The 12426-nt window shown below is 44.8% G+C and overlaps 1 protein-coding gene across 8 annotated transcripts in view; it reads right to left on the bottom strand.

Moving 5' to 3' along the window:
- Positions 1 to 12426, bottom strand: part of CNKSR2 (connector enhancer of kinase suppressor of Ras 2) — a 380784-nt gene that overhangs the window by 214247 nt on the left and 154111 nt on the right. The gene's annotated exons all lie outside the window — the stretch shown is intronic.

Below are 12426 nucleotides of genomic sequence, written 5' to 3' on the forward strand. Positions count from 1 at the left end.
CCTTGTACAATCTTTGAGGCTAGGGACAGATGTTACACATAACCCGGTTTAAGTGATCAGAAACTGGTTTAAACCTGTAACAGAATAGAAGCTCAGTACACATAAACCAGCTTCAAAATGGACAAACCTGGTCTAAGATAAACCTGGTTGAATGTAGTATCAGAGTCAACTAATTTGTGTCAAAACAGTTTATGAAATTCTGTCCCAGACCCCTTCCTCGTTCGAGTTAAATCACAGTGCCCCCCCCCCAATCCCAGCATGCTTTCCAGCCAAAGGGCTGTCTGCTCCAGAGAAAAGGGCTGGCCACACCCCTCTGCTCCCTAGCTGGAGCACTGAGGGCTGGCTGACAAAGGGGGGTAGCGGGGGGCAAGCCCAGCTGGGGATGCAGCCCAGTCTGCGGAGGGGAAGACTGCCCCGCCAGGCAAACCTGGGCTGGGGTCTAAGACCTGGGAGGGGGGTGTTAAACATCTCTTCCCCCACACAATTACTGCTGGCTGCAACTGTGTACTGCAAATCCCAGAGCGACCTGGAAGCAGGAAGAGGAAGTGATGAGCAACCCTGCAGAGTTCTGCTGCTGTGATTGTGAATTGCAAATCTCAGAGACCTCGGTGGAAGCAGGAAGAGGAAGTGAACACACAGCTAAAAAGCTGTGCTCTAGCACCTCTTGCCTTCTGGCCTGAGCCACTGCAGGCATGTGGCTGCATTTCCTGAATCAAAGGTAAATGTCTGTTCACTTCTGTTTCAATTTAATCTGTGCCGTTTAGACTAACCTGCAAAGACTGAATCAATTGGGCTTTTTGACTGTCTGTACCTAGCCTGAATGTTCAGATGCACATTATATACATGTAATATAGTATCTTCTTAACTATTTTCAAAGTTGCTGAATACATCCTAGTCCCACCACCTTCAGTGGAAACTGCTGTCACTGAACACATCTTAAAATCATATCATTAACCACCATGGGTAACCCCCATAGTACTAACATTTACTGCGCATTAATCATAAGCTTATCCTAATGTTAATTAAAACATATTGTTTGTTTTAACTACTACCAAGTAGGGTGGAGTATTTGACCAGTCAAATAAGGTTTGGTTAATAGATCAGTCAAATATCAGTGAAAAACTGTAAGAAATTTCCAATAGGTCCAGATAATATACAGAAAAGCACAAATTTCCCATTAAATGTGTCAAAAACAATTTAAAAAAAATCATATTTGTCAAGAAAACTATAAAAAAAATTATTTTTGTAAAATAGCTATAGTCTTTGACCAGTTAAAAAAAAAAAAAGCCCAACAAACTCTTAATGTTCTCTAAGGCCTAGAGTTGTAGCGTTTGTATTTTCTACCTCTAACCCTTCATGCCCTTAGTTTTCAATCCTCTGAGAAGGGGAATTAGTGGCAATTTATTTTTGTGATTCTATTATATTTCTCTAGCTAGTAATTGTTGAAAGCTTTAACACCTGGCAAGAAATTCCCTGCTGGTAGGCTAGTTTCATGATTCAGATTTCCACAAGAGTGCTCTGTTAGCATATTCAAAGATTAGAACATGCTTTTGGTCCCAGTACTGTGGTAACTGAAAAACTAATTAAGACCCAGTCTAACTGATCTCCAAGTCAAAACAATGAAAAGCTAATCAAACTACTCAAATAAATTAAAAGCTGCATGTACCAATCACATTTCCAAATAGCTATTCATGCTTTACAATTAAAAATATATGAACATAAATGTTAAACTCCCAAACTGACAAATATATTGTAGAAACTTGTATAAATGATATGTGCTCTTCTTGCCACATCATTACTGCAATTCCAAACCATAAAGCACAAACACCTTATCATACAGGCAAATAAATAAATAAATGAAAGAAAAAATTAAATAAACATGAACATGCGATAATGCTGCAGAACCCCAAATTCTAGGTCCTGAATATGTTTTGTTTAATCATTCATAAAAAGCTGAGAATATGGATATAGATAGCGGGGGGGGGGGGGGGGAGGGAGGGAGGAGGGTTGGTTCTTAACTGTAATACTTCAGTCCATTTACAAAAGGTATATAGGGAAACCAGGTCATATCCACCCCAATTAGTGATGATATGAACATCAGGGACCATGAAAATTAGCCAATGGAGATAAAACTAATATTTTTTCAGATTTTGACTGTTGCTCTACTTCCACTCTGATTACAAGTCAGTACCAAAACACAGATATGATTTTATGGGCTCACCTTACCAACACTGAACACACATGGAGAGACATGTCTGGGTAAGTGGAAAAAGCAAGGTATGTGCTTCCAAGGCTTGAGGGTGCTGAATGCTTGGAGTATAAAGGACTGGGCCCATCAAACCCATGAACCAGACCCCTTACCTCACAGAAGCTGGAGAGCTCAGGCAGTTTCATGCTGCCCAAGCATTTCTGCCATAAGCAAACAGACATGGACACCCATAAAGTGGCCCAATTTATTACTACCTTCTGTCAAGGTCACAAATGTGAGCACTTGTAGCACAACAGAAATTATGGATGTCTGATTTCTTTCACTTTGTGCCACCAGAATAATTTTTATGGAGGCACAAAGGTGACATCTGTTTCCACCTAATAGACCAAATGAAATGTCAGGTGTCGCTGCTAGAAAAAAATATCAGATTTTCAAAACACAGAATTTTAGAAATCATATAATCATTGAAACAGTTTGAAATACAGGTGTTGCATATGAGAAACAAAAATAGAAGCTGCTTATATTTCACTGAAAAGCAGCACTTGCGAAATATAGAAGACTCTTACCCATCATTGCTTGATTATAACTACAAGCTTGTTCACTGAAGATATACTCAGACTATAAATTAGCAGACCGAGAGTAGTACAGCCCGAGAGTCATACAGCTGCAAAAACGGAGCAATCATCTCAATATATTGATGACATAGCACTAAGTCTGTACATAGATGTACTAGGCATCACCCCTTCTCAAAGAATGCATACAAGAAACCATAGGGTCTACTATGGTTAAAAGCCACAGTAATAGATCCATAGCCTACAATCATCTTATCCTTATGGATAAGAGCACAAAACTCAGTAACTCAAGCTGTATTCTTAACACTGAATTTGAACTATAAGGAATATTCACAGCCATTCTGCTTGACTCCTTGGGCGTGTCCACACATGAGCTCGCAGCAGCTCAAATAGAAGCGGTACAAATCTGAGCCGGGGCTTTTTGCCTCAGCACTCCTGCTCGGACACGCACTTTGGTATGGAGCAAATTGTGTCACTTGGGGCAAAATAACCCTGCCTGGCTCCTCCTGGATCTGCACCCATGGGGAGCTAGAGCCTGGGGCCAGCACTTGTGCTGTTCCCAGCAGTATAAAAAGCTGCCCTGTCCTGGCCCCATCCAGTACAAAAAGCTGCCCTGGCAAGCAGCTCTGGGCTACTCCCTCTCAGGAGCTTTTGGGGCCCAGCCAATTGATAGCAGGAGACACTACCCCTTGTGCCAGCTGGACTGCTGCAGCAGCATCCCAAATCCATTTAAAAAAACAACAACCCAAAATCCATGTTCTTCCACATTTAAAACAAAAAAACTACACACACACACACACACACACACACACACACCCCTAGAGAGAGAGAGAAACTGTGATAAGTTGGGTAATGCTTTATTGGTATATTTACAATGTTAAAGCAATTTGGAAGCCTACCAGTGTCTCTATCATAGGTATTTAGAATTTATTTTTTCATGATGTATGTTTATATGTGCTTTTGGTTTTCTTCATACATGATGGGTGTGTGATGGGGGGATGTGGTGTTTGTAGAAAGGGGATGATAATGCCTGTGGGGGAAGGCGGGTGGGTGGATGTGGAGGGATGTGGATCTGTGGGTAGGAGTGGGGCAATTGCTGGGGGCACTGTGGGTGTGGGGGACCTTGTTTGGGGGCTGCTCAGGAGGGGTGGGTCACCTGGCCCCCACAGGGTGTAGGCCCCCCAGCACATGGAATGCCCCCCATGCCCAGGGTCCCAGCTCCACCCTGGAGGGCTACAGCTCCTATTCCCCACAGGGCCCCAGCCCCCCTGCCCAGGGCCCATAACTAACAGCAGCAGCAGAGGGACCATACGCTGAGCCCAGCCTGGTTCTGCTGGCCCTGGGGCAGCTTTTGCTGCCCAGCCAGGCTGGTCTTGTGGCAGCAGGACCCGGTGTGGCACTCAGGGACTGCGTGCCAGGCCCAGCCGGGTCCTGGGCCGCCTCTGCAGCCCAGCCGGGCTGGGCCCATGGTGACAGGACCCAGTGCAAGCATGCAGGGACCGCGTGCCAGGCCCAGCCGGGTCCTGGGCCCACTCTGCAGCCCAGTGAGGCTCGGCCCAGATCCCTGAGGCTCACTAGTTCAGGTTTGCACCAGAGCAGGTCGCATGGCTCCAGGAGGTGTGCACAGGAGCCGCACCTCCCGGAGCCCTGTGACCCACTCCGGTGCAAGGCCCAACTAGTGAGCCACATGGGCCTGGGCTAAGTCCTCACCCCTCCACAGGCACAGGGGGCAGAGGTGGGAGCCAGCCCTAGGGCACAGCCCATGCTGACAGGAGCCAGCACCGCATGTGGTTCCCGCGTGCTGCGCCAGGTCCTGCTGCGGCTGGGTCCTTCCTATAGCTGCAAGACCTGGCCCGGCACACAGGGACCGCACAGAGCCGAGCCGGGTCCTGCTGGCCCTGGGGCTGCTTGTCCCGCCTGGCAGCTGGGCGGCACGAGCAGCCCCAAGACCGGCAGGACCTGACTCAGCTCCATGCAGTCCCCATGCGCCGAGCCGGGGAACACGAGCAACCTGGGGCTGGCAGGATGCAGCTCGGTTCTGCACAGTCCTCATGCACTGGGCTGGGTCCGGGAGCATGAGCCGCCTGGGGACCGCGCAGCTTGTGCTCCCAGGCCCAGCCCAGCGAGCGGGGACCGTGCGGAGCTGAGCTGCATCCTGCCAGGACCAGGCGGCTCATGTTACCTGGCCTGGCCTGGCCCGGCCTGTGTCCCCCCCAACTTATCTCGGACAGCGCCGGGGGCAGCAGGAACACCAAAGAGATGCTCTGGCCAAAACCAGAGCCTCTCTTCTGGAGGACTGGCTGCGGGCAGTCAAGTTTGCAGCACAGGGAATATTTTTTCATTCCCGCACGTGCCTGTTGCGCCACCTCAAAGGGGTTTGAGGAGGGGCAACAGGCACATGTGCGCTCATCTGGACACACCCTTTGGCTCTAAAACCAAGGTAATGCAACAGAGCTCTTGCTCATTCTGACTCTCCCTTACTCCATGGCTCCCAAAATAACAATCTACCATTAATACAAAAACAACAGTAGCTTGCACAAATGAGAAAGGCAATTTGTACACAAAAATAAATAAATTGGAGTTAGACAAAAATATCACATATGATATACCAATCTAACATGCATACATTATATTACCTCCAAGCACATATTTTCTCATAAACTGACATAGATTTATCTGCATTTACAATTCATTGGGGGAGAGATTCATTATGTTCTAAGAAGTCTAAAGTTAAATACCATTTAAGATGGTATTGTGAAGGCACTTGGCAAAATACATTTTAATACATAGAACACAGACAGAGAGAAGACAGTAACTTACACTTCATCAAAATATCATTTCAGTTCTATGAAAATGATTATAATCTGATATTTCTTCTTGTCCTGAATCAAGGTGAATATTTCAATTTTTTATATTCCTCTTTTTAAAAAAAGAAATTAATATTTCCAAAAAGTTTCCAGTTGAAAATGTCAATATAATTGTTATTTTCAAATTTTAAAAATTGGTGAAAATTTCCCAATCAGCTCTACAAACAACTGAGAATTTTAACTTTTCATACATTGCTATAGTACAGCTGGTTTATTTGCATTTTCATTCCTCTCATGGATGTAATTCAAATCACCCTTATTTTATATAAAGATATATATAGCTCACTCGAACACCCACACTTCAGGAAATGTTATCCATGTCATGAATTGTACAGCTTTGTGATAAAAAATGTGTTTCTCATGCACTTTCTGGCTCTTCATCATTTCACCCATACTCTTCTTACTAATAGAGTCCAAGACTGCATCTAACAAATTCCTGAAGGACCTCAAATAGCTACTGCTTAAAAAGAATTAACATGTCAAGGAAACATTTCTTCCTATCCAAGCAAAAATCACACTAGATGGAGGGAAGAAGTATTCAGTCCTCTAGCAGTAGTAGGCCTAAGTTTTATCTTGTATATCACCAAAGCGAGAAACAGGATTTTTATAACTTCAGGCACAGGGTGGGGACGAGGAAGAATTCTCAGCTTTCCTATTTCTAGCTAAAGATGCTCTAAAAATATTAGTTAGATATCAGTGCTCTCTTGTGTAAGTTTTAGGCATTTCCATTTTTTTTCCTCCTTCAGCTCTCAAGCCTGTGGTAGAGTCAGATATTTTAGGGTTTTATACTACTGCCTATCAGCATAGTGTCTAAGCACATTCCACATAAATCTGTAGCACGTAACTGTAGCAAAGTCCATAACACATTTCAAGGTTGTGCTTCATTACCAACTTCAGATCAATACATATCCACACAAAAATATAACATTTTAAAATCATCAGGACACATCTTTAGCTTAAAACTGTTATACTGCCTAGGCAGGATATTTCATAGGCATGACAACGTTGCTTCCCTATTGTGAAAAATTATTCACTTTCAAGTACTTCCAGATCCAGTCAGGGTACAGTCCATAAACAGCCTTAGGCTTTAGGAAGATTTTAAATTCCATCACTGTTAAAAAAAAAAAATATGGCCCAAAATGATGATTCCCTTTTCTCACTTAAGCATTTACCTCCTAATAGAACCTGCATAAGACAAGCTGAGAAGTAGGACAACTAATATCTATTTGAGCTGACTCTTAATGAGGGGTGTATCTACATCTTGTTTACCTACAGGAAGGTCCTTCATAACATCATAGAAGCAGATAGACCATCAATATAGGCTGCATATCTCTCTCTCTCTCTCAGGGCATGTCCACACCACAAACAAAGTACCAGGCAACAGCACCAAGGCTGATCTGCAAAGATTGCCTCCTTAAGAGAAAGCTGGGTAATTGCATTCAGGCAACAACTCAGGTAGCTATTTAACCCTGTTGCACAGCAGAGGTAAGCAGTTTGCTCTCAGTGCCATGTGAGCACAATGTTTCTGGTTCAAAAGGTAACCTTAGTGCATCAGCTTAGCATTGGAAGGCACCAGCTCCTGGCATGGTAAATTTAGAGTGGGTTGCATTTTTTTTAGACCAAGCAAATAACTGCTGAAGGTTTAATGATAGGCAAGAAAAATGAAGATGAGGAAAATGTATTCTCTTCATAACATCTATCCTACGTTGACGGGGGCTTAAAATTTCAACAAGGATATTTTTTTTTCTCATCTCTAACAAATTTCTTAAGTATTCTAGCACCAAATCTTTCATGGCAAGGATTATTTATTAGTTTTTATCTTATGCAGGAAGAAAAAACAAAAAAAACTGTATCCCATGAGAGTAAGGAGGTAGCCATGAAGGAGAACAAGGAGAACAAATGCTGATACCCTAAAAAAAAATTGGTTATATATAGGTAAGTAAAACCATAACAATTTTTGCTTGAAACTATTCTGATTCTGTTGACATACAGGGTACAGCAAACTGATTCTAATACTAACATTTCCTGAGGTGAAAGTAATTAATCAATACTTCTATGAGAACAGACCTTAAATAAATTATGATATCTACCACTTATGGAGAAAGACAGATGCTATTTTAAACTAATATAGAATATTTTAAAGGATCGTTTTAAAAGACATTTTTGTGCAGTACTAGAATCTATTTAATTTAGGCTCATAGGACAAGAACCATAACATTTGACCACACCCTACTGAGCACATTGTTGAGCGTAAGTTCTTATTGCAGTCAAGTCAACATGGAAGTTCCTACACAGAATGGTATCCCAGGTCAAAGGCCAAGATGTACTGTATTTTATAAGACAAGAATAGGTATTCTAATGTATCTGCTTCTAAACCAACTGATCTTAGTGTAAGAAAAGTAAATGGATCACAAAAAAACACAATATCTTGCATCATTTATCTTCTCAAATGAAATCATGTCATGCCAATCCAGTCTTTCACCTGTTTCCTCCTACTTCCTTGTCAAAAAAAATCCTATTAGACCTTCCCCTATTACTGTTTTCGTCTGTTTTTTACACTCTACTATATATTTGATTTCCTACTATCCCTTGCACCTGGAACTGCCACCTACTTCTCAAGCATCAAGGACCCTTTCTCTCCCATATCCTCACCCCCCCACTTCTCTCCATGTTGGCTCATCTTTAGTCTTCTTATGTAAGAGGTTCTCAGTCTATACACCTTGACTAGTCCTCTCTTTGAGGATGTGTGTGTATTATAAAAAAAATATATATATATAAATTATATATATATATATATAAATAAGCACCAACATGACTGAGTTTCTCCAACTTGGCAAGCACTGAAGAAGAAAATTATTTGCATCAGTTATACACTGACACCAATCAGCTCTCTCTCTACCCAGTTTAAGGCTATTATGCTTCTGAGAAAGAAAAACGAGGCAACTAATACATTTGTTGCCAATTGTTAGACGATATTGAGGAATGTTTATAAGTAGAACACATCTAATTTTTGTTCAAGCCTCAGCATGGAAAAATGTTGCCCTCAAAAATCAAATCATACACTGCTTGGAGCACTTAACATCCAATGTAGATTAATAAATAATAACTGTCCCTCCTTCATTAAGAGTTATTAGAGTGTAATGTAAAGGAAAAATAACTGCAAAGTAAGCTAGGATGTGAATTTGCAGTGCATTACCTATTTGCAAGATCCTAGAACTTAAATTATGAAACATATGGTTCCTTACCTCCTGAAAGGCAAGAATTTAAGCAGATTAAGTCTATGATAACCATTTTGAATCTTCTTAAAAATTTACATACTGAAATTTAAATGTAAGCAAGACTGTCATTTGGACCTGAAGAATAGCTGGCATGTTATAAATATATTTTGCAGACATTTTCCTAGATAAGAGAATAAAATTTTTGATACATCAATGACACCAATGCAACATTAACCTTTTCAAACCTCTGGAAAGATTAGGGATTATATTAAATGGAGAAAAAGAAATAAAGGGAAGTATAAAATCTGTATCTAAGAAGTGATTATGTTTCAGAATTAAGAAATATTAAAACTAAGTTGAAGATGTAGCATGCTCTTTGTAAGTTGCTTAAATAGTCTGAGGAATCAAAACAGTGAAATGAGGGTTTTAGTACTATTTGAATTAAATTTGGAAGCCAAAAATTAGAAAACTAAATTAACAATATTCAAGGTAACTACCACAGATACTAGACAGGTGAACTCTGCAACTGCTACAGAGGTAAAATTTTACATTTGGAAGTATAAACACCACTATTCATTTCAGCTTGCAAACAAACATCTTGTCTTCTTTGGACATCGTGGTGTCTCAAGACCAGGGACCTGGGTTTTCCACAGAAAAAAAATGAAGATTTTCCCTTTTCATGGAGAAAAATACGGACTTTTCATTTTAAATGGAGATACCCACAGATTTGCCACTTCTACAAAGAGCTCTGTCCAGGGTGGCAGAGTTCCAGCCTGCAAAAGCTTATTGAAAAAAGGGCATGAAACCCTAAGCCCTGACTGAGGGGGAAGGGGAGGGACAGAGGAGAGGCGATGCCTGACACTCTCAACTCACTTTCCTTCCTGGAGCCTTTGGGGCTTGTAGGGGGCTAGGAGATAGTATGGGTACAGGTGCAGGGTGCAGGTGACTGCTGGGTGGGGGGCGTGGGTCGGACACTGTGGGAAGAACCAGCGGGGCAGATGGGGGGCAGGGCAGGGGTGTGTGGGTGGGGCCTAGGGGAGCACAGAGGTGTCTGTGAGCACGCAGGCCAACTCAGGAGAGCTCTGGTAGCATTCCCTGACACTGCCAGGGGTCTGGGACAGGTAGCCAGGCAGGGTCTTTTGCCTGCATGCCTAGCAAAGCTGGGGAGCCAGGGCACCTGCCCTACTACCCACACCGGTGGAGAAGGGGAGGTGACCACGGTGCAGCACTGCAATTAGGGGACAGTGCAGCATGCAGGGCGCTGCTGCTATGGTGCTGGGAGAGCACCCTGTCCTGTGCCAGGGGCCAGGGTGGGTGCCAGGTTGCTGCTGCCATCTGCAGTCACCTGTAGCAGGTCAGGGAGTACTCCACGCCCAGTGCCTGCAACTCTTGGCTGTTGCCACTGCCCCCAACCCTTGGCAATGGCAGTAGGGCTGGGGCATGGCAGCAACCAAGCCCCAACAGTGGGGGAGGGAGCACACACTGCATCCCTACCTGCCATGCTGGGTGGCCTCAGGGCAGGTTTGGTGGCTGGGCCTCGAAGCACCACAACCCTATATCTCAGGGCATGGCAGGGGGCACCTCCACCCTACCTTGCTGCTTTCGCCTGCACCCAAGCTAAAGCAGGGTCCTGCCATAGGGTGCTGTGATGCCCCTCCCCACTTAGTGCTCTGGGCAGTTGCCCTCACTGCCCACCTTTAAGGCTGGCTCTGCCTGCAGGTCATGCCGGCAGGGCTGGCGATAGCAGGGAAGGGGGTTACAGGTCATTCTGGCAAGGCTGGTGGGGTAGGGAGAACTCTACCCCCAGCCCTCCTAAACCATCCCCCAAACCCAGAGATGCACCCAGAGCGGTCTCAGCTGTGGCCTCAACCCCCAAACCTCAGGTGTTGCCTAGGTACTTCTTCACAGCCCACTCCCTTCCAGCCAGGGAGTCTGCCCCAAGCCTTTCACCCAGTCACAGCTCCTGCAGCATGCCCCCAGCTTCCCATTGTCCCACAGACCCTGGGGGTCTGCCTGCCCCACTCCCTCTGCACCTCCTACATACTACAACTGCATAAAGTTTTAAGCAAGCTTTGGAAATGAGCATCTGGAACTACTTGACCTTAAGAGATTGTAAGAATAAGAATAAGAGTCCGCTAAGAAAGCAGTAGTTTTTATTTGCAGCTGTTTACCTACCTACCTTTTATGGACTACAGAACTTAAGCCTTAGATTTTAAAAGTGCTTTAAGATGTACTTGTTTTGTCAAAGACCAACATGGCTACCAAAAACATCCCTTAAGCTGTACTTTGTGTTTCTTTCCCCTTTGTCCTTTAATAAACCTGGCTTTTGTTGGTACATTGCTTGCAAGGGAGAAGTTTGTTCATTCAGGACACCCTAGTTTCAATCTAGTTGTCCCAGGTTTCTGGGTGGCCCTGGGTGGGGGCTTAAGCCAAAGCTGAATTTATGAGACCCCCCAAAAGTGGAACCCAGCCCTTATTACTGCCAACAGGTGCAGGGAGCAGAACAGAAGGGGTCAGCACTGCTCAAAGCCACAAAGCAACAGGGTGGGACAGCTGCAGCTGGACATGCATCCTGGTGCAGGGGGGAGCTGCTACTGGGAGTGAGGAAGTGGGGAGGTAGGCAACGTGTTAGGGGCACCGGCAGGCCGGGGGGGGGGAGGCCTGTACCTTGGGAGTGAGGGGCAATGGCATATCAGGTGCTGCTCAGCACCACAAAGCAGTGTGGGGGGACAACCGCAGCTAGACACATATGTCAGGGTGAGTGAGGGGGGCAGTAGGAGCTCTGGTTTTCCATGAGGAAAACACCAATATCAAATGCCAAAATATATAGGTATTTAGAATTTATTTTATTATAGTGATTGAGGTACTGGCAGGCTTCCAAATTGCTTTAAAACTGTAACTATATTAATAAAACACTGTGTTCAACTGATATCTGTATATTTGAGGTGCTCTGATACATTATTCCATATTGTATTAGTACTGATAAAAGGAAAATTTATATTATTGGCAATTAGCTTTTTTTGGCTAATGTGTCTGATAATGTCACTGATAAATGACGCTTGCATGCGTACAGCCACAGCATGCACACGGCCAGGAATGCAACCTGGCAGCTTGGAGAGTAGCATCTGGCTGGTAAGTCTGTGGGGGGGGGGGCGTGGGGGAGGGAAGGGATGTGGAGGGGCAGACTGAGGCCCCCACGGTGAAGGAGGGAGTAGGGCTGGAGCAGGGACAGGCGCTGCACAGCTGGGGCGGGGTGGTGTGAGGTGTGGGACAGACCTATGGCTCATCCAGCAGGCAGCTCCTGCCACTGCGCACACCCCCAGGGAAGGAATGAGAGGCATGTGGCCCCCAGATCTGTGTGCAGGATGAGGATAAGCTACCCACTGTATGCTTGGGGCTAGAGGCTGGCTGGGCTCTTCCCAGAGGAGGGGCTGTGCCAGGGCTGTGTGCTCAGGGCAGGGTGGGTGGCAGTGGCACTAGGAGGGGGGGCTATAGGAGGGGACTATGGCAAATTCTGGGGTGGCTGTAGCCCCCCTCTAACTCCCCCTCCCAGTGCCACC

Source organism: Alligator mississippiensis, chromosome 1 (assembly GCF_030867095.1).
Source record: "Alligator mississippiensis isolate rAllMis1 chromosome 1, rAllMis1, whole genome shotgun sequence".
Lineage (NCBI taxonomy): Eukaryota > Metazoa > Chordata > Crocodylia > Alligatoridae > Alligator > Alligator mississippiensis.